The sequence below is a fragment of the Bufo gargarizans genome, chromosome 1 (genome assembly GCF_014858855.1).
Source record: "Bufo gargarizans isolate SCDJY-AF-19 chromosome 1, ASM1485885v1, whole genome shotgun sequence".
Lineage (NCBI taxonomy): Eukaryota > Metazoa > Chordata > Amphibia > Anura > Bufonidae > Bufo > Bufo gargarizans.
In genome coordinates, this window is record NC_058080.1 from 145,650,714 (window position 1) to 145,674,351 (window position 23,638).

General features: G+C 40.9%; 1 protein-coding gene across 3 annotated transcripts in view; it reads right to left on the reverse strand.

The window, feature by feature from the left end:
* DLC1 (DLC1 Rho GTPase activating protein) overlaps window positions 1-23,638 on the reverse strand; it is a 566,720-nt gene that overhangs the window by 295,785 nt on the left and 247,297 nt on the right. Inside the window, exon 1 of one of the 3 annotated variants that reach the window (XM_044299511.1) lies at window positions 14,206-14,224. The exons of the other annotated variants lie outside the window; for them this stretch is intronic. The gene's annotated coding sequence lies outside the window, so the exon portion shown is untranslated. Of the gene's footprint in view, window positions 1-14,205; window positions 14,225-23,638 lie in introns of those variants that run through there. 3 annotated transcript variants of the gene reach the window in all.

Consider the following 23,638-nt stretch of genomic DNA (forward strand, 5'->3'; position numbering starts at 1 on the left):
GGGACACACCTCTTAATCACTTAATTCAGGTGTTTCATTCAGGCCCATTGTCACAAGAGTATAAACCATAGCCCCTAGCCATGCAGTCTGCATTTACAAACATTTGTAAAAGAATGGCTCATTCTAAAGATCTCACAGAATTCCAGTGTGGTACTGTAATAGCATGCCACCACTGCAAAGGGTCAGTTTGTAAAATGTCTTCCCCCCTTGATATTACAGGATATACTGTGAGGGGTATTATTGCAAAGTGGAATCGTTTAGGAACCCGTGAAACTAAATAAGTGGAAGACTATGTAAAATTACAGCGTGTGTTGCAGAATGCAGAGGAGCATATCGCATAAAAGTCGCCAACACTCTGCTAACTCAATAACTGCAGAGCTTTAAACCTCCTCGAGCATTAACATGAGCACAAAAACTATGCCGGGAGCTTCGTGGCATGTGTTTCCAGGGCCGAGGAGGTACATGCAAGCCTAACGTTACCAAGCAGAATGCCAGAACTGGGGTATCTGCATTTCTACATAGTTATGTATTGTAATGTTATGCATTTTTATTGTTTTGGCCAGTCATTCAACCAGAGGAACGTATGGTTGGCCAAGGTTGGCAGGAACAGGGCAAACCAGCTTGTTCCTCCCCTCTTGTAGGCGTGGGCTGGGCCTGCTACCTGCCCGGAGTTCCAGTCTACCCAGAGAGAGGTGAGGAAGCACATGCCAGAGCTCCTAATTCTAGCAACCAGAGATTCTTCTCCTGTGAGACCAACACTCCAGAGATCAGCAAAACTTGAAAATACAGCTTCAAGAAAGCATCCATACAACAAGACAGTAGAGTGATCAGTGAAATACAGCTATAAAGACACTGCTGTAAGGGAATGGTCCGCAGGGCTCGCTGCATATACAATGGCATGCAAAAGTTTAGGCATCCAAGGTCAAATTTACTGTTTACTGTGAACAGTTAAGCAAGTTAAAGATGAAATGATCTCCAAAGGGCAAAAAGTTAAAGATGAAACATTTCCTTTGTATTTAAGCAAATACATTTTTTTTATTTTCATCTTTTACATTTTCAAAATAACAAAAAAAAAAATGTCCCGAAGCAAAACTTTGAGTACCCTGTATGATTGACAGCTAGTAGCACCCCCTTTGTTAAGTATCACAGCTTGTAAACACTTTTTTGTAGCCAGCCAAGAGTCAATTCCTATTTGAGCAATTTCATTCATTCTTCATTGCAAAAGTCTTCCAGTTCTGTGAGACTCCTGGGTTGTCTTGCATGCACTGCACTATTGAGTTCCATGATGTTCAGATCAGGGGACTGTGAAGTCCATGGTAAAATCTTCAGCTTGTGCCTTTTGAGCTAGTCTTTTATGGATTTTGAGGTGTGTTTAGGATTATTATCCATTCGTAGAAGCCATCCTCTTTTCAACTTCAGCTTTTTTACAGTTGGTGTTATGTTTGAATCCAGAATTTGCTGAAATTTCATTGAATCCATTCTTTACTCTACCTATGAAATGTTACTCATGCCAATGGCTGCAACACAACCCCACATAATTGATCCATCCCCATTCTTAAAGGGGTATTCCAAGTTATATTTTTTGCATGAAAAGTGCCTTAGCCCATCAGAAACAATCACTTTCTAATGTTTCACTGAAAAATGATTTATCATTTAATCAAGACAGAAAGGTCAAATTTTGGCAAGACAACATTTTTTTCGCCTATACAGAAATTGAACAACTTTACTGCAAATCTCAAAATATGTCATCAAATTAAGTAGTGGTGCTGTGAGATCCAAATTTAATATCTTGTATGACTTCGATGAGCTTGAAGGACAGAATCCATGTGGTTTGGCAAGGATTCATACAATTTATTGATGAAGTCATCAGGAATAGCAAAGAAAACAGTCTTGCATGCCTCCCAGAGTTCATCAATATTCTTTGGTTTCGTCTTCCATGCTTCCTCTTTCATTCTACACCACATATGCTCAATTATGTTCATGTCTGGTGACTGGGCTGGCCAATCCTGGAGCATCTTGATCTTCTTCGCCTTAAGGAACTTTTATGTGGAGATGGAAGTATGCAATTGAGCACCATGCTGCTGCAGAATTTGGCCTTTTTTATGGTTGGGAATATAAGAGGTAGCTAAGATTTCTGGGTATTTTAAACTATTGATGTTGCCTTTCACCCTGCAGCTCCCTCACACACCCCCATACTGGATGTAACCCCAGACCATGATTTTGCCTCCACCAAACTTCACTGTTTTCTGGGTAAATCTCGGCTACATGCGGGTTCCAGTAGGTCTCCTGCAATATTTGCGGCGACTGTGGTGTAATTCAACAGAAGATTCATCTGAAAAATCCACCTCCTGCCACTTTTCCAGCGTCCATCCTTTTAGCAGGTTGTGGGCCTTGGCAAATGCCACACGGTTTTTCTATTGTCTTTTGTTTAGTGCTGGCTTATGGGCACTGATTCGACCATGGAGGCCATTTCGAGAAAGAATCCGACAAACTGTTCTGGTTAACACAGGGACTTCAGGTGACCAGGTCTCGTGGAGCTCTGCTGCAGTGGAAAATGGGCTGGCCTTGGATTTTCGAGCCAACAAACGGTCCTCTCGAGCAGTTGTCTTGTGGGCTCAGCCTGACCTGGCCTTGTTTTAAACGTCTCCAGACTGGAGACGTTTTGGACAAGGCCAGGTCAGGCTGAGCCCACAAGACAACTGCTCGAGAGGACCGTTTGTTGGCTCGAAAATCCAAGGCCAGCCCATTTTCCACTGCAGCAGAGCTCCACGAGACCTGGTCACCTGAAGTCCCTGTGTTAACCACACAGTCTTTTTTTTTTATCCTCTGAACTTGACACTGAGACACATTGAAGGTGTCACATCAGCAGTGGATCTGGTCTTCAGCCTCTTGATAATCAACACTTTAGTCTCCGGGTGAGTCTTAGGCATGTTTGCAGAGGTCTAGTTGCAGTTGATGTGAAGGTCTAGTGTACTGGGGTTCTTTTTATACACACCTGAGACCAAATTGATCCATTATTAGTCACAGGTGAAGCTCATATGACAAGGCGACAACATTTATGTCTTGGCAAAAATGTACTCAATGGGCTTTACCAAGCTGTGAATATTAGAATACTTTTTGTCAGTTTCGTTTTGCACTGAAACATTATTACAAAAGCTGTTGGGATTAAAATGACCCATTTCTTGTAACAAAATCTTGATTAGAAATATATTTTAGCGGCACTTCAGGTCAATTTGTACACAAGCGACAAGACTTTTGTCAGGGACTGTATATACACACACATAGGCACATTTATTAAGACCAGTTTTTTAGACACTGGTCTTAAAAAAGCCCTAAGCTGGTAAAGGATTCACCGAAGTTATGAAGCAGTGCAGGCCTCTCCATAATTTCGGCACATCGAGAGCACGTTCTAAATGTAAGATAGCTTTCGAGCTGTCTTACATTTAGACCATTTTCTACACCTAAAACAGGCATAGAAAATGGTGAATGAGACGTGCCTGCCTTCCCGTCCCTTGCCTGCCCACTCCACGCCCACAATTTTAGAACTGGTGTGAGCAGGGCACCATCTGTGCCTGAAATACTCCTAATTTAGGAGTATTTCAGCTTAGTAAATTACCCCTATAGTGTGTTTATATATATATATGCACAAAGCACTACAGTGCAGGGGGAGGGGATAGGCGGATAGTTGATACCCCCAAATATTCATGAGGGAAAGCTTACTGATTGTTGTTATATGCCCCCACAGCTCTTCTGCTGCATATAAACAAAGGGGCAATAGCAGAATTATGCAACGGTGTGAGTATGTATTTGTATGTGCTAAATTAATGTGTATGTAAGTTCTGATGACTTTTATAATGTTTTTTTCCCCCCATAAATCGTATAATCCCTTTAATAGTTGGAGAGGTGTTATTTTTATGAAATTCTGTGCCATTTTCTTTTCCAAATTTACCTTTGCACACTGTGGCCAAAGAGTTCTATTTTATCCTCATCAGTCCACATGACTTGTTTCCAAAATGCATCAGGCTTGTTTAGATGTTCTTTTGCAAACTTTTGACACTGAATTTTGTAGTGAGGACACAGGAGAGGTTTTATTCTTATGACTCTTACGTAAAGCCCATATTTGTGCAGGTTTCTCTGGACAATAGAACAATGTACCACAACTCCACAGTCTGGTAAATGTTCCTGAATGTCTTTTGCAGTCAAGTAAGGGTTCTGATTTGCCTTTCTAGAAATCCTATGATCAGCTGTCTCTGAATTTTTTTTCTTCCAGACCTTCTCTTGACCTTCTCTGTTCTTATTTACTGCCATTTCTTAATTACATTTCGAACGGAGGAAATGTCAACCTGAAAACGCTTTGCTATCTTCAATAGCTTTCTCCTGCTTTGTGGGCCTCAACCATTTTCATGTGTTAGTCAGCTGCTTAGAAGAACCCATGGCTGCTGTTTTTTGGGACAAGGTTAGATGAGTCTAGGTATTTGTAAAGATATGAAATTTACATCACCTGACCTTTAATAACGATGACTGTGAACATGCCTTAAGCCTAACAGGCTATTTAAGGTCTGAGACTTTAGTCAAAGTTATCTGAGCGCTCAAATCTCCTTGGGTTCCCATACTTTTGCAAGGTACCCCTTTCTCTTTTTCACTCTAAAGCTGTACAAAACCAAAATAATAAATTGATATTGCTGTAAAATGTGTGTTTCATCTTTAACTTTATGCCTTTTGGATATCATTTAATCTTCAAGTTGCTTAAAGGGGTTGGCCTGACACATTACTCAGCCTTTTCCACACAAATACACCATAGCTGCCATTGGCACTTGCAACGTTAAGAGTTTAGTGCAGAACGGTAGATGCGTTATATTTTAACAGAGGAGAGTGAGTGATTTGCCTGGTCATAGGACCCTCCATCACCAGCCATTTTATGAGCAGAATCTTTGTGTGGACAGCACAAAAGACTTGGCCAAAAATTGAGAATACTTTATGAAATATAGGAAATGGTGCAAAGTATCAACAAAAACTATATCAGTAAGTGCCATAAAGACATCTTACAAACACCTCAGAATTTTTACTATGGCTGCCCAAACTTTTGCATGCCACTGTATAGTGTATTTATTGAAGGTGAAAGGCATAGAACAAAATGTTATCAATGAAAGTTGGAAAGAAATAGTACACAGACTTCAGGTTAGCTGCAGAGGTCGAAAACAGAGGGTGGTTATTAACAGTATATACTCAGATTGGTTCTCTTTTACTAGTTGGGTACCACAGTATTGGGCCCTATTCTTTTCTGTTTCTTAATAATCTTGTAGAGCGGTTGTACAGTATTATATCAATTTGTTAGGTGTGATTCTTAGGGAGAACTTTTTTTTAATATGATAAATGTATGTGTGGATCTAAGGGAAATGCCCCAGATAATTACAAAAGTTGATATAGTGCTAAGGAGCTTTAAGTGGACAGGGTCAAGAGGGCAAATAGTAATGTGGGACTAGGAGAGAGAAGTGCATCAGGTTCAGCATCAGACAGGGGAATACATGGCTAATGAAGGGTAAGGGTCAGAGGACTGGTGTGGAATACAATATGACACTCTATAATGACTGCTGCATCTATTTTATTTGTAAAGTGGTTCGCAAGGTTTCAGAATGTAGTGGAAAACTACAGATGCTGATACATCCTAACATGCCCATTGACTTTAACCCCTTAGTCACTAGTCATTAAAAGGTCTTTATGACTTTTTTGTATTTTTTCATTGATGTGACTGTATTAAGCATTGCATTATGCAGGAGGAATGTTATTGTTTTTTGACATTGTTTCTGGGATCTAATATGTAACATGCACTTTTTTTTCTGTGGAAAAAAGATTTCCTGCATTGTTTTCGGATTTGTTTATTTTTATACGGTTTATATTTTACTCTAAATAACCTTATACATTAATTCTTCAGGTTATTATGGTTGAGTGGACAACTAACATTTGTCGATTTTTCTTTAGTTAATGTGTGCACAATAAAATGTATTTTATATTATTTTTTTTTACCTTTTTTTCCTGACTTTTTTAACAACAGGATTAATGTCCTCTGTAGGTCTCCAGGGCTGTCGGCATATGCCCCCCCCTCCCCAAGTCTCCAATTGCCTTACTAGGAGACCCACTGACCTGATCATAGTGTGCAGTTCCAATTGATCATGCAGTTGTCATGACCTGCAGCAATGAGAGTTAACAGACAGGATCGGAGCTTCCTCTAACCCCGGCTGCAGAGCAGAAGCCTTTCTTTAAGACCCAGAACTTTTAGTAAAACCTGATTGGGTGAGCTTAAAAAACCACTAACCCTCCTCTACAGCAAGATTAATAAAGTCTGTCAGATTTTTTCAGGTGTCTATAAAGGCAGGAATATTGCTAAGGCTACTTTCACACTTGCGGTCAGAGCGGATCCGTCTGAGACAGATCCGCTCATATAATGCAAACGGTGGATCCGTTCAGAATGGATCCGTCTGCATTATATTGTAAAAAAAATTCTAAGTGTCAAAGTAGCCTCAGACGGATCCGTCCAGACTTTACATTGAAAGTCAATGGGGGACGGATCCGTTTGAAAATTGAGCCATATTGTGTCATATTCAAACGGATCCGTACATTGTAAGTCTGGACGGATCCGTTTGCCTCCGCACGGCCAGGCGGACACCCGAACGCTGCAAGCAGCGTTCAGATGTCCGCCTGCTGAGCGGAGCGGAGGCTGAACGCTGCCAGACTGATGCATTCTGAGCGGATCCGCATCCAGTCAGAATGCATTAGGGCCGTACGGATGCGTTCGGGGCCGCTTGTGAGCCCCTTCAAACGGAACTCACAAGCGGACACCCGAACGCTAGTGTGAAAGTAGCCTAAAATGGCTTAACTGATGATTCAATAACCTGAGTGTATATGATAACAAAGAATATATCTGATTGAAGAGGAATTTGGTGGATTTTTTTTTATCTGTAAAGGCAATTATCTCATGTTTTGCAGCTTGAAAATAAGTATAGCAAATTATGTCCTATGTGGACTAAGATAAGTATTGTAAAAAAGGGATAAAAATTCCAATGGAGTAGAGAATTTCAGTGTGTTTTCTGGAATAGGGAAAGATCTGTGAATCCGTGCTTAGCATTAAATGTGGTCTGATATCAATAGGCACTTGGTGTAAAATTGTATTGCTAGGAGATCAAATGTTCGCGAACTGCGCATTCACGGTGGGCCCTATTCACTTTAATGGCAGGCGAACCTAAAAAACCTTCAGGTCATATTTACAGCCACCAAATACTTACTAGAAGCACACAAATAGTCTCACAACATGGACAGTGACATACCAGAGGGGGATCAATGGCAAAAATCCTACAAAAAATATGTATTTCAATCAGGGGCCATTTTTATGCGTCTTAAAGGGAAACTGTCAAAATGTGCCCTGCTGGAGCCTAGAATTTTTTTTATTTTAGGTCACGGGAGTACGGGCCACAAAAATTAGGCATTCACCTGACAGAAAAGAACAAGTGATTATGTAGCTGGAGGTATATTAGGCAGTCTGTAGATAACAATTTTAATGTAGGCCAGTGGAGTACAGGCCCCAAAACTATGCATTCACTGGACAGAAAACAACAAGCGATTATGTGGCTGGAGGTATATTAGACGGTCAGTGGATAACAATTTTACTGCACTAAATACCCGCTCAGACAAAACGCTGCACCTCCAGCCAGCACCTCCAAAGAGTAGAGCGCCAGTTCGTGCCACGTGTCGAGCTTGGACACCCAGTAGTTGTAAGGTACTGAGGGATCATTGAGGATGCTGACATGGTCAGCTATGTACTCCTTTACCATCTTCTAAAAATTTTCTCTTCTTGTGACAGTAGGCTGCACATCAGGGTGAGGTTGCTGGCGGGGTGTCATGAAATTGTCCCAGGCTTTGGAGAGTGTTTCCCTGCCTCTGTTGGAACTGCTGTTTGTTCCCGTTGCCTCCCCTCCTCGGTTGGCCAAGGAACTACGGACTCTGCCGCTAGCAGAAATTTTTGGAGCAATACAAGAATCTTCTGGTATTGCACCATTTTGCTTGACATCTCCACCAATGAGAGATGAGAAGTTCTCTTTGTAGCGGAGGTCGAGAAGGGTGAACAACCAGTAATCCGTGTTGTCTAAAATGCGTATAATGCGCGTGTCGCGGGAAAGACAGCCTAACATGAAGTGAGTTATGTGTGCCAGAATACCAACTGGCAAGACTTCGCTGTCGTCATCAGGAGGATGACTCTCAATCTTCTCATTCACTTCCTCCTCTTCTGCCCACCCACATTGAACAGGTGGAATTAAACTTCCATGGGTACTACCCTCTGTAGCGGAGGCAAGCATCTCCTGCTCCTCCTCCTCTTCATCATCCAATTCACGCTCAGAAGACAAACTGAGGGTGGTCTGGCTATCAGCCAGTGTAATGTCTTCCCCCATTTCTACCTTTTCCACATGCAAAGTGTCATCCTTAATTGTGAGCAGCGAGTGTTTGAGTAGACACAGAAGTGGGATGGTTACACTGATAATAGCGTTATCGCCGCTCACCATCTGTGTTGATTCCACAAAGTTTCTTAAAACCTCACAGAGGTCAGACATCCATGCCCACTCTTCGCTTGTGAATAGCGAAAGCTGACTGGAAAGGTGACGACCATGTTGCAGCTGGTATTCCACTACTGCCCTCTGTTGCTCACAAAGGCTGGCCAACATGTGGAACGTGGAGTTCCAGAGCATGCTCTCGTCGCACAACAGCCGGTGAGCTGGCAATTTCAAGTGCTGCTGCAGCGTTGACAGACCGGCTGAAGCTGTTGGTGACTTGCGGAAATGTGCACACACGCGGCGCACCTTCACCAGTAGCTAAGCAAAATTGGGGTAGGTTTTGAGAAATCACTGAACTACAAGGTTAAAGAGGTGGGCAAGGCATGGGATGTGTCTGTGTCTAAGCTTGCCAAGCTCCAAAGCCGCCACTAAGTTACGGCCATTATCAGACACAACCATGCCTGGTTCTAGGTTGAGTGCCGAGAGCCACAGCTCAGTCTGGTCTCTTATCCCCTGCCACAGCTATTCGGCGGTGTGCTGTTTATCCCCTAAACATATCTTTAGCACATCCTGTTGCCGCTTCCCCACTGCAGTGCTACACTGCTTCCAGCTCCTCCTTCTCCTCCCGATCTGCTGCTCCGTCTCTCCCTCTGAACTCCTCTCCTCTTCCTCTCTTGTGGGCACCCAAGCAATGTCCATTGACACGTCACCATCGTCACCTTCACCACCACTGACATTAGAGATCTCAAAGTAGGCAGCAACCTCCTTGGGCTGATCTGGGTACTGTTGTCAGACTGCTGGGTGGCGGCCGTTGCTACCTCCTCTTCCTCATCTAATGCCAAGAATGGCTACGCATTGGTAAGGTCTAGGAATGGATGGGAAAATATTTCCTCTGACTTGAGTGGAGGGGCTATGGTGATGGTGGTGGTGTCTTTGGGGGTGCACACAGCAGAGAGTGAGGAGGGTGCAGATACAGAGGATGAGGAGGGTGCAGAAGCGGAAGGCTGAGTGAGCCACTCAACCAACTCTGGTGCATCCTTTGACGTAATCACATGCACCTTCTCCAACTTCCCACTTAGGCTCCAGCCTGGTGCACCTGCCCGACCCCTACCACCCCTGCATAACGGCCTGCCTCTTCCTCTGTCTGTCATTTTTAAAATGACCCTGTGCCGAAGTCTCTAGAGAAGAGCAGTATTTGTGGAATCAGAGATATCGCAGGCCTCAATCAGTATTTGGTTGAAGCTGGTGTATCGCAGGCCTCAATCAATATTTTGTGGAAATAGGTATATAGAACCCCTGAATCAATATTTGGTGGAAGCAGGTATATCGCACCCCTCAATCAGTATTTTGTGGAAGCCGGTGTATCGCAGGCCTCAATCAATATTTGGTGGAAGCAGGTATATCGCACCCCTCAATCAGTATTTTTTGAAAGCAGGTATATAGAATCCCTTAATTAGTATTTTGTGGAAGCAAGTATATCGCACCCCTCAATCAGTATTTTGTGGAAACAGGTATTTAGAACCCCATAATCAATATTTGGTGGAAGCAGGTATATCACACCCCTCAATCTGTATTTTGTGGAAGCCGGTGTATCGTAGGCCTCAAACAATATTTGGTGGAAGCAGGTATATCGCACCCCTCAATCAGTATTTTGTGGAAGCAGACATATAGAACCCCTTAATCAGTATTTTGTAGAAGCAGGTATATCGCACCCCTCAATCAGAATTTTGTGGAAACAGGTTTATAGAACACCTGAATCAATATTTGGTGGAAACAGGTATATCGCATCCCTCAATCAGTATTTGGTGGAAAGCGGTGTATCGCAGGCCTCAATCAATATTTGGCAGCAGCAGGTATATCGCACCCCTCAATCAATATTTTGTGGAAGCAGACAAATAGAAGCCCTAAATCAGTATTTTGTAGAAGCAGGTAATGTATATCACACCCCTCAATCAGTAATTTGTGGAAACTAGTATATAGAACCTCTGAATCAATGTTTGGTGGAAGCAGGTATATCGCACCCCTCAATCAGTATTTTGTGAAAGCGGGTATATCAAACCCCTTAATCAGTATTTTGTGGAATCAGGTATATCGCACTCCTCATTCCGTTTTTTTGGGGGCAACAGGTATATCATTCCTGTTGCAAATAGTTCCAATAACACTTGTCCATCTATATATCTGCGGTATCGCAGCAGGACTGCACACAACTGCTGCACAATAAAAATGCACTATTATATTATAATTTCTATGTTAGAAAGTATATTATAAGTATATCACACCCCTCAGTATATCACACCTATCGATAGCACACCTATACCAGTCCTTAAAAATACTTTTGTGGCCCTATTAGTTAGCGTTTGGTGTCCTTAACAGTCTGTCCCTGCTCCACAAAGCACCCTCTCCCTACACTGGCAAAACACAAATTGCAAAATGGCTGCCAGATCGGGTTCTGTGATAGGGTGGGGATGTGTCCATGTGCTAAAACGTCTCAATTGGCTGTCCTGTCTCACTTGATGGATGTGTCATGGGTCAAATTTCAGTGCAATGCAAAAGAATATGGCGCCGGCGGACAATGCCATATGTTCGCATGTTCGGCGAATCGCGAACGAGAAAGTTCACCTCAAAACAACCTCCGGGCGAACCACAAGGCCATCTCTAGTCCCATTAACCTTCAAAATTCTCTGTCCACTGGCTTCAGCTATGATGCGTTGATATAACAACTGACTGCTGCAGCCAACCGCTGTTGACACATCACTGCTACAGCCACTGACATGTCAGCCAGGAGCCAGGGGGGCTTGTAACTGGATTATTACTCTTTTTGCTAGTTTATAGCATTGAAAGTGCTGGACAAAACCCCTTTGTCATGCAGGTTCAGCTCTGTGTAATGTGCGTATTTTTTTTATACGTTATTTGGTGGTCCCTATAAACACTTCATTTTTTGGCTGATGTCTATGGTAAATTTGTTAATCTTCCATATCATAACTTTATCTACCACAGTCAAAGTGATGGGTCTATTATATTGTATATCCAAATTAAAAGTAATGTTCTTTATTGTATCTATAAATTACTGCTCTGTGCTGGTAAACCTGTCAGTGTTGGTTTATCTTCAGGTAGTTCACAGTTCATATGCATTGCTGCTTAATCAGGGTCTTCACATCTGCAGAGCTTTATCTCCAAGCTCATCATTCATATCCTCCTTCTACACCTCAACAGAATTTTACACTGCAACATACCCATATCTGGTATCTATCCTCTTCCCTGAATTTCTGCAGCTGGAAATTCTTCTCTTCCTACATTCCTATCCAATCTAACATGTCTAATGATAATCTTAATAATCTTTTCACTTTCACCTGCTTGTGCGGTCACCATCCTTTTCATCTGTTCTCAGAAGTGTTCTTCTTATGGAAAAAACGGCCTTACAGTAGATGACCCTTTGCCCTCTCTTCCATCACTTGTCTGGTCTTGATGGGAAATAAGGAACTTTGATCGCACACCTGTAGCATAGCTTTAGTTTCCTATGGTACATTGCATTTCTAAGGTATTACGAGAAGACCATAGCCACGTGTAGTTGTGTTGTTTTAGACTGTAAAATCTTATGTTTAAAACCTGTTCATTTTCTGCATTTGCTGTCTTTATTAACCAATAAATTCCAATGCAACCTGTATGGTCATTATACTTTGTAATCATTGCCAATAAAGTCCTTAATCCAATACTCATCCAATAAAACAAAAAGATTATAAAGTTACTTACAGGTAATATCAACATCTCATAGAAACCTATATCCATTACATTCAAGTAGGCCCAAAAATATGCCCCAATCCAAAAAAATCAACCCATTTCTTATAAATCCACAGTGCATTTCAGCAGATTCTCCTCAATACAGTTCAAAAAGATATGGGATAGGTAGATGGGTGCATCGATAAAATAGGATCATTGATGAAAGATGTATAAATCCCTATGGTATTTCTAAATTTCAGCGTAATCCAAACTTTACATCAAATTTCGTATGACAGACCTACTAGCAAAATTATGATATGGATTGTAGATGTGGTTTATTATTCCCTAAACTATGGACTCAGCTTAATGCGTAGAAAATTTAGGAGGAAATATAAGTTTATATATTATCTTATAAGCAAGCTAGACTTCTTGGGCAGGACAGCTTATGGACGGTTTATTGAGATAATACGTGCATTAAAGTGTATTATTCCAAGTGGAGCACCTGAAGAAGCAGAGTTCATATAAGGTAAAGCTACACATTGGGACCTATCTAAAAAAGAGAAGAGATGTCCCCTCTCCTAACATATCTTTTTAGTAACTATTTGCATTCCCCATGTAATAACAATTCCGGAGCATCTATTGTTATGAGTCTATGTTGTGCATTTCCTTTATTGTTTCTGCTAGAAGTTGTGAATTAATTAGGGTTTGCAAAGAAGGTCAAGTTGGGTGTTTCCAGTTGGAACATTTCTGCACAGTATGACACTATCCAATCTGTGCTGCCAGTGTCATACTGTCCATGGACACCCTCCCAACTGGTAACACCCATCTGGACCTTCATTGCAAACTACTAGCAATTCAATCATAACTTCTGGCAGGAGAAATAGAAGAAAGGCAAGAATAATGCAAGAATAATAGATACTCTAGAATTGTATTACATGGGGAATGCACGTAGTTAGTAAAGCAGACATGTCAGGAGAGGTGACAGTTCCTATTTTAACCTTTTAATTAAGAAATTGTGAATATATTTTTATTAATCCAATTGTTCCATGTGTGAGCAGGGGCGGTGGTATGTTTATAACATTCCAGGAATATTCCCTGCAATGTAAACAGCAGAATATAGGAGCAGTTTTTTTCTTATTAGAAAGTTGATATAACCCTTGATTCATTATGATTCCATTATAATCTGACCAATATTCACAATATCATACAGGAGAAAGTGTCACTGGATAACGATAGGAGCTATTGGTAATTGAAAGCATATTCATACATAGTGCTAATGACAGAACCAACTGGAATACAAGTTAGATTTCCAAACTGACTTTTTCTTTTTTCTGAACAGCTTATCCAAAAGCCTTGGCCAGCCATTATGGACCAATTGGAAAAATAAATGAATTGAAAAACACATTGAATTGCATAGATAGGCAAAATGCATTATTTGTGATCTGTAAAATAATAATTACAATCATGATTATATGCTAAAGAACCACCAACCTCAAAAAAAATGAATAAAAACAAATCTTGGATGCATGAAAAATAAAATTCCTATTACATATATGTTCAGTAATTTAAAGGGGTTCACCAGGCTCCCAATATTGATGACCTATCCTCATTTACTTGATAGGGAGCTGAGCTGCAGTAACCTGGTATGGCCACTACGCTTTGAACGGAGCTGTTCCTGCACTGGCAGCTGCAGGTATCGGTGATCGGTGGTGGTGCAGGGTCTCAGACCCCCCATTGATTGGGTATGGATGACCTATTCTGTGGATAGATTATCAATATCAGGAGCCCAAAAAAAAAAGTTTAACTCTGAAATCAAATCGGACCTGTGTAATGTGTAAATTGGAACGTGACCCTTTAAAACATACGTAAGTTTCTATGGCCAAAATCTGATGAGAAGTGAGACTGTGGATATGTTAACCAGCATATAGTAGAAATATACGGTACTTACCACCCTTTTCTTTTTCTGAAATCACAGGCTGGGCCTATAAGAAAATAGACAGAAGAATATTTTGAAATCTTGTAAAACTAGGCATTGTATGTGTCCTGGTCTATCTATCTATCTACAGTGGGGATGCAAAAGTTTGGGCAACCTTGTTAATCGTCATGATTTTCCTGTATAAATTGTTGGTTGTTATGATAAAAAATGTCAGTTAAATATATCATATAGGAGACACACACAGTGATATTTGAGAAGTGAAATGAAGTTTATTGGATTTACAGAAAGTGTGCTATAATTGTTTAAACAAAATTAAGCAGGTGCATAAATTTGGGCACTGTTGTCATTTTATTGATTCCAAATCCTTTAGAACTATTTATTGGAACTCAAATTGGCTTGGTAAGCTCAGTGACCCCTGACCTACATACACAGGTGAATCCAATTATGAGAAAGAGTATTTAAGGGGGTCAATTGGAAGTTTCCCTCCTCTTTTAATTTTCTCTGAAGAGTAGCAACATGGGGGTCTCAAAACAACCCTCAAATGACCTGAAGACAAAGATTGTTCACCATCATGGTTTAGGGGAAGGATACAGAAAGCCGTCTCAGAGATGTCAGCTGTCTGTTTACACAGTTAGGAACATATTGAGGAAATGGAAGACCACAGTCTCAGTTCAAGTTAAGGCTCGAAGTGGCAGACCAAGAAAAATCTCGGATAGAAAGAAGCGACGAATGGTGAGAACAGTCAGAGTCAACCCACAGACCAGCACCAAAGACCTACAACATCATCTTGCTGCAGATGGAGTCACTGTGCATCGTTCAACCTTTCGGCGCACTTTACACAAGGATATGCTGTATGCGAGAGTGATGCAGAGGAAGCCTTTTCTCCGCCCACAGCACAAAAAGTGCCGCTTGAGGTGGGCTAAAGCACATTTGGACAAGCCAGCTTCATTTTGGAATAAGGTGCTGTGGACTGATGAAACTAAAATTGAGTTATTTGGCCATAACAAGGGGCATTATGCATGGAGGAAAAAGAACACAGCATTCCAAGAAAAACACCTGCTACCTACAGTAAAATATGGTGGTGGTTCCATCATGCTGTGGGGATGTGTGGCCAGTGCAGGGACTGGGAATCTTGACAAAGTTGAGGGACGCATGGATTCCACTCAGTATCAGCAGATTCTGGAGACCAATGTCCAGGAATCAGTGACAAAGCTGAAGCTGCGCCGGAGCTGGATCTTTCAACAAGACAATGACCCTAAACACTGCTCAAAATCCACTAAGGCATTTATGCAGAGGAACAAGTACAATGTTCTGGAATGGCCACCTCAGTCCCCAGACCTGAATATAATTGAAAATCTGTGGTGTGACTTAAAGAGAGCTGTCCATGCTCGGAAGCCATCAAACCTGAATGAACTAAAGATGTTTTGTAAAGAGGAATGGTCCAAAATACCTTCAACCAGAATGCAGACTGTCATTGGAACCTACAGGAAGCGTTTAGAGGCTGTAATTTCTGCAAAAGGAGGATCTACTAAATATTGATTTCATTTCTTTTTTGTGGTGCCCAAATTTATGCACCTGCCTAATTTTGTTTAAACAATTATAGCACACTTTCTGTAAATCCAATAAACTTCATTTCACTTCTCAAATATCACTGTGTGTGTCTCCTATATGATATATTTAACTGACATTTTTCATCGTAACGACCAACGATTTATACAGGAAAATCATGACGATTAACAAGGTTGCCCAAACTTTCGCATTCCACTGTATCTATCTATCCATTTACCATCTGAACTATCTCCAAATAATCTTCTACTAAAAAGGTTTTTCCAGGGGTGCTGGTTCTGTGCATATGCCATAAATGCCTACGATGGGAAACCACCTTAAATAGATTATTTGATTCATACAAACACATTGGAGTAATGATGATATGTCTATGTGGACTGACTTGATGAAATGTATTCACAGTAGAATTATCTGACATCTGGGGCAGCTGCTCTACTCTGATTACTCCATGATTTGGCTTCTGCTTAGTGTGGACAGACAGGAGCAGCTGTCACAGGGGTCAGTAGTTGTTGTTACTTCCTTATTTTGCAGGTGTCTCAGAGGCTAATCACAGACATAGAGTAACTAGTGGCTAAATAATGGTAACCATTCTATTGCCTCAATAAATGGGATGTCCAAGCTAAAGATGAAGGAATTGATTAGTAACAAATCCAATTCATTAAGAATTTCACCAAAAATGTGGATTAAGCAAATCAGAAACTTTTGTGATTTGATCAAAATAGCGGTCACCATTTCACTCGGTAGAAGACAGAGAAGAAGGCATGTGCTATCAAAAATGGATCATTTCTGGACTATTTTTCAATGTAAAAAAATAATTTGAGAGTGGTGTACGTTTTTAAACAGGCGGTCTGCTACCACTGGCTACCATCTGTTTACCCATAACCATAAATGCAGGGGCGGATTGGGAACCTAAAAAAAAACTAAAAGTGGCCCCATATTGTAGGAGGGTCTAAATTGACAGGAGGCAGGGCAACAAAAGTAGGGAGGTCAGCAAGACCATAGCGCAAAATACCCCATACCACAGTGCCGCACAATATACTGCCTAAAAGCTGTAACTCTGAGTTGGTCATCAATAGCAGCCATATTCTGTCCTCCTCTTCTAATTGTCTCTGATTAAGATATGGAGCAGGGGTTTAGGGGTGAAATGCGGGACATAGTTGAATTCAGAAGGGCTTGACTCTGGCTGGGTATAAAAGTACCTGATTACATTGCCGCTGAGGAAGGGGCTTGATCCCCGAAACGCGTACGGTTCATGACAGCACAGGACTCCACTATGGAATATTGAGGTGCCAACAGCATCGGGCATCCTACCCCTCGGACCCCCTGTGAAACGACATCTAATATAAAGATCAACATACGGTCCAGACTCTAGGACCCAGCGCATCACCAGCCTTTCACAGAGCAGTGTGTAATATGTGAGACATAGCTGGGTCACGTGGGACGCCACGTTTGAGACCTGCTAACCGCTCGGGACGCCGGGTGAGTTTAAGCAGCTGCTGCTGGATGAGCCCACAGGAACAGAAGAGGGGTAAAGTACTTTGCCCTATGGGGCTTGTTTGAAAATATTATACCAGTGATTCCTATTGCATGCAGATGCCTGAACGGGTGATCTAGTGCGGACAATCATAAGTGACTCAAGCGCCACCAGGCGATTATATTTAGCGTGGACATTTACGATTGACGCCGACCTGGCGATGATACATGGTCACAGGGCTGACTGAATATTACCACCTGGACATCTGTACACATTTATATTTTATATTATATGTATGTAGATTTTATGAGTTTTATGCCAATACATTAGTTTTATGTGAATAAATTAGGATTATTGATATCCTGCCTTGAATGTAGTCAGATATTTGAGTGCCCTCCAATTACTTCATTTATTTGCATTTTTCTTAACGGATTTGGGTGAATCCGTGGAGTGAGCACCGGGTCCTTGGAAGAGGTGGGGTGAGCCGCTGTACACAGGTATATTTGAATTCAGAAGGGCTTGACTCTGGCTGGGTATAAAAGTACCTGATTACCACTGATATATTATTATGTACCCAGCCAGTGGCAGAGATAGGGGCTTGGGCAGCCCCCTGTCATCAGCTCACCAGGAAATTTCCCTGTAAGGTCTATGGCCAATCCGCCCGTGCATATGTGCCACTGTCACTTTGACATTACTAATGCTGTTTTGGCGTTAAAGAGCTTGAAAGGGTATGGATACAGTTCTAGAAGAGACCAAAGTCCCATACACAACTTTTTAAGGCAATTGGGACACTTTTAATTTGGGTTTCAATTAAATCAGACCCAAATAACATCTGGAGATTGATTCGTGCAAATTGGACCCGAAAATAAATTTTCTCAGTCCAGAACCAATTACAATGCTATAAAATAACAAAAGGAATAATACTCACCTTACCATTTGATGTTCCCATCAACCTTCAACATTCTCTGTCCACTGGTTTTAGCTATGATGCGTTGATAAAGTATTGACCTCCATGCTGTTGACAGATCATTGCTACAGCCACTGTGAGTAAACTTCATGCACTCTGCCTAGTGTGGATCCCATTGATGCATTGAAGTCCTAAACAGGCCTGCCCTACTGGAAAGGCTCAGAAAACCTACAGGATTGTTACATTTACTGAATCTATCACCAATGACCATTTAAAAAAATGTCTATATAGATAGATTGAAATTAATGCTGTATACTTAAATTAAAGGTGGTTAGAGATAATTCATGGTTTTATGGTATGCAATGATGTGTCACAGTTGTACTTATTACTGTGGGTCTAGCTTCTCTAATCCATAGCAGTCAGCTACAATGATTGTGGGAGTTCCACCTGGCTTTACATTTACACTCAATGGTTGCCCACGTATTACATGGATAGGCCCAGCCTGCAAGTGTCATAGGGCTGGTCCTAAGTAAGTGACCCCATCTATGACATCTGTGGCATCAGTACAAGTGATGTCTTTAAAGGGGTATTCCCATCTCAGACATTGATGACATATTACTAGGACTAGCTATTTGCAGGACAGGGTCCCCAAAGTGAAGGAGAGCATGCTGTGCATGTGCAGAATTTTCTCCATTTGCTGCTATGGAACTGCCGAAATAGCTGAGCCAAATGTTAACAAAGGGTGGCCGTGCATACGTGGCTGCTCTCTGTTCATTTTCGGGGGGGGGGGGGGGGGGGGAAGGGGGGGGTCTGTTCTGGAGATAGTAGCCTGTGAGATACTGATGGCATATGATGGGAATAAGATGGGAATACCCCTTTAAATGCACAGGATATGAAGATAAAGAATAAAGAATAGGGACATTTTATCAACCTTCTAGGTCAGTGATGGTGAACCTTTTAGAGACAGTGTGCCCAAAACTGCAACCAAATACCCACTTATTTATCGCAAAGTGCCGACACGGCAATTTAACCTAAATACCAATATAATATATCTTTCATGTCCTTTATCATTTATCTATAATAGATTAATAGCCTACATTTAATGCGCTGCCTGTGCTGTTTATAGTGTGTCCTGGGGATGATGAATGGCAGGAAAAGTCTAAAGCATATTGCTATGCCATAGACTTTTTCCAGGACGTGGGTGCCCACATAGAGGGCTCTGAGTGCCGCCTCTGGCACCTGTGCCATAGGTTCGCCATCACTGTTCTAGGTGATTGATTTCTGCTGTCTATCACTTATCTGCTGATAGTAGGTGGATGTGCAGCATAGACTGTACAGCCCAAGCAGAATGCACCAAAGAAGAGTCATGAGCTGCCAGAAAAAGGTCTGGGGTATCCATGATCTCCCGCTCCCCCTGCTCACCTACTACAGTCTTTCTGTAGAAGAAAATTGCCAATCAGTGGTGGTTGAGGGGTAGCAGAAGCTCATGAATAAGCCAGGTTCTTCTTTGGCAGCACCTGACTCTTCTCTGGTGCACACTGCTTACATTATATGGTATATTCTCCACAACCACTTACAATATCAGATGGGGAACACACCTTGGAAGTCAGCATGTCTGTCATTATTATTTACTGCCCTCAATGAGGACAGCATAAGAATGATGACAGGTTCCCTTTAATATAAAGAAAACATAAATCCCACTGAGAATGAGTAATTCTAAATAATAATAAATTAACTAAGTTAAAATCAGAAACCATCTCCAGCTTCCACCTACTCCTAAATAGCTTTCTATATGTAGAACTTGAAGATCTTGATACTCTAAAGTTTTGCCTCCCACAATGTTAGTGGAAAATAACTCTAAAGATTGTGCGTTACTTTTTGGGAAATGTACATTTCCCACTGAAGTAATACATGCTGGAAATTCCTCAGTTGCTTATTGAGTATTTTTACTCTATGTCAATTTTATTTTTAGCCCAAGAGCAGTTTAAACATTTGGTTGTGTGCGTTTAACATGCCTGATGTCCGCTACATCCAACAAAAAGACTGTGTAAATTTCCATTGAAATCCTAAATTGAGTAGAATAAGGCTCTGTTCATACATTTTCCCTTTACACTCGCTGTATGTGCAAAGTTCCAACACATGCAGTATGATAAATTTATCTGTAGGTGTGGCTTATTGGCCTCTGTCGGGCTGGCATTTGTTGGCATACCTTTTTGTAACTCTAACGGAAAGCGCACATGGCTCTCAATTCCTTCCATAGTCAAGAAAATGCAGTGCTGAGTGACAAAATATTTTTTGTTTCATGTGTCAAGTGTCTCAAAGTATGGATGGTAACTTTTGTGAGCTACATATTTCTAGATAAAGCCTTGGCCAAAATAATGTCATAGTTCAGCTTTCCTTCACCTGTTTCAATTCATTTTATGCCTTAACCCTGTATCTAAATACTTAGGCTAGGACACAGTGGTTGTCCCCCTTGTAAATACAACACCTGAGTCTCATGACCCATCAGACCCCTAACATTGCCTTTGGTAAGCAAGGTACAATGCTGTGTCCAAGTCTGACACAATTCACATACTTATTCAAGAGATAGGAATGTTTTTGTTTAATTCTATATATATATATATATATATATATAAAATAAAGAAATTCCGCAGCACATCCACGTAGTAGAAAAATAAAAAGACTTTATTCACCCAGTGGGTGAATAAAGTCTTTTTATTTTTCTACTACGTGGATGTGCTGCGGAATTTCTTTATTTTATAATTTGGAGGTGGATCGCCGACTCAGCCGCTGGCACTCCCATTACAGAATACGGATAGTGGTGCTGCCCACATTGCTTTTTCTATATATATATATATATATATATACATACACTCACCTAAAGAATTATTAGGAACACCATACTAATACAGTGTTGGACCCCCTTTTGCCTTCAGAACTGCTTTAATTCTACATGGCATTGATTCAACAAGGTGCTGATAGCATTCTTTAGAAATGTTGGCCCATATTGATAGGATAGCATCTTGCAGTTGATGGAGATTTGAGGGATACACATCCAGGGCACGAAGCTCCCGTTCCACCACATCCCAAAGATGTTCTATTGGGTTGAGATCTGGTGACTGTGGGGGCCATTTTAGTACAGTGAACTCATTTTCATGTTCAAAAAACCAATTTGAAATGATTCGAGCTTTGTGACATGGTGCATTATCCTGCTGGAAGTAGCCATCAGAGGATGGGTACATGGTGGTCATGAAGGAATGGACATGGTCAGAAACAATGCTCAGGTAGTCCATGGCATTTAAACGATGGCCAATTGGCACTAAGGGACCTAAAATGTGCCCAGAAAACATCCCCCACACCATTACACCACTACCACCAGCCTGCACAGTGGTAACAAGGCATGATGGATACATGTTCTCATTCTGTTTACGCCAAATTCGGACTCTACCATTTGAATGTCTCAACAGAAATCGAGACTCATCAGACCAGGCAACATTTTTCCAGTCTTCAACAGTCCAATTTTGGGGAGCTTATGCAAATTGTAGCCTCTTTTTCCTGATTGTAGTGGAGATGAGTGGTACCCGGTGGGGTCTTCTGCTGTTGTAGCCCACCTTTCTTTCCCATTCTGACATTCAGTTTGGAGTTCAGGAGATTGTCTTGACCAGGACCACAACCCTACATGCATTGAAGCAACTGCCATGTGATTGGTTGACTAGATAATCGCATTAATGAGAAATAGAACAGGTGTTCCTAATAATTCTTTAGGTGAGTGTATATATATATAACCAAATTAAACAAAAACATAAAAAAAAAATATTCAGACTGAAGTATATATATATATGTATAGAAAAATCCAAGGCAGCCAAAGGCTCCAGTGAGAGAGCTGAAACGTTGTTGTCTACACATGGGGGAATAAACACCCTATTTTTTCACCGTTATTTGTGTGCTGCCTTGGATTTTTCTATACATATACAAAATTGGATCAAGTCCGTGGTCTGTTTCAAGGAATTGCACCCCTGTGATTTGTGTGCTGCTCATCTTTCTTCTTTTTATATATATATATATATATATATATATATATACACAAATTAAACAAAAACATAAAAAAATATTCAGACTGAAGTATATATATATATATGTGTGTGTGTGTGTATATATGAGAAACTGCTGAAGCTTTTCAAATAATAATCTACTGTTGTGACAAGTAATCACCTGATAGTCATTAAAATGTAATTTGACTACCTCACCATCGTTACTCCCTGGCCATCATTTGGTCTTCATTTAAGTAGAGTTTTTGGAGTTGGTCTGTCCCCTGAGAGGTCATATGTGAAAGTTTGGAATGCTATTGAGCTGAAACACACAAACTTACATGTAAACATAGATTTTTTTTAAGCTCCTAATAGAAAATACAGTGATCCACATTTACTAAGGTGAGTGCACCTAGAAATTGTTGTAACTTGCGCCAAAATGTGGAGCAGTTTGGTGCATCCAGTTTTAGAAAAATCCATTATGCCTGGCTCACCAGTGAAGTGTGGCTTAAAGGGAAAGTTTGGCCTGAGATGCAACACTTTGTGTCAAAATTACACCACAATTCTGGCATAAAATAGTTAGCTAACCAATAGGTGGTGTAAAGTTAGACAAAAGTTTCTAGCCATGCACTAAATTCATAATCCAGCTTGAGTCACTGATACATTTGGCGTATGTCTTGACAACCTGTCTAAGCTTATGTTTCCTACAAATACATTTCATTGTGAAAGAAAAATATTACGTCTAAAGGTAGACCTGGTGAGCAGCTGGGCATGACCAGATTCTCAAGTGACAGGGTTACCTTGTAGCAGGTGAGGGCAGGCTTTGAGGATCAAAGAAGTTTAGCAATTTTTTATTATTCCTTACAACTTACCCAAAAAGAATCATAGAAAACCAATATTTTCTAACAGAAAAATTAGACAATCATACTGAATTATAAAGGTAATAAATAATATATGCTTATAGCATGTCTATACACACTCAATATACTGATAAGAACTCAGCACCAGCAAGCATAATTACAATCATAGTACCGCTAGAAAAAAATAAAAATCACAGACACAACACATCTTTTTTCATGCACACTGTAGAATAGTAAAATCCTCTACTAAACTCAAATCTATATACTACAGTATTAAAAGTTTCCAGGTGCTGGAAAGTATTGGTAGCAAGTGCATCTGCCATGCATGAAAATATTCAAACACTATATAGAACAAACATTTTTTTAAGAGCACACTGGCAGAAATGTGCACACTGGTATGAGCAACAGGAGTCTCCCAGCGGCTTTATGTTCACATAGGTATCAGTTTTGTTTTGGCAACTTCCTTGTATCTGACTCTGGGTTTGGGTATCACCAGGTTTGCCTGACTAATTAAGTTGGAGTTGCTGATTGTTGAGCCTTTATATATCCAGGCTGTACTCTATTTTTGTTGCCAGGTAAAATGTTTGCTAGGTTCATTCTCTTCCAGATA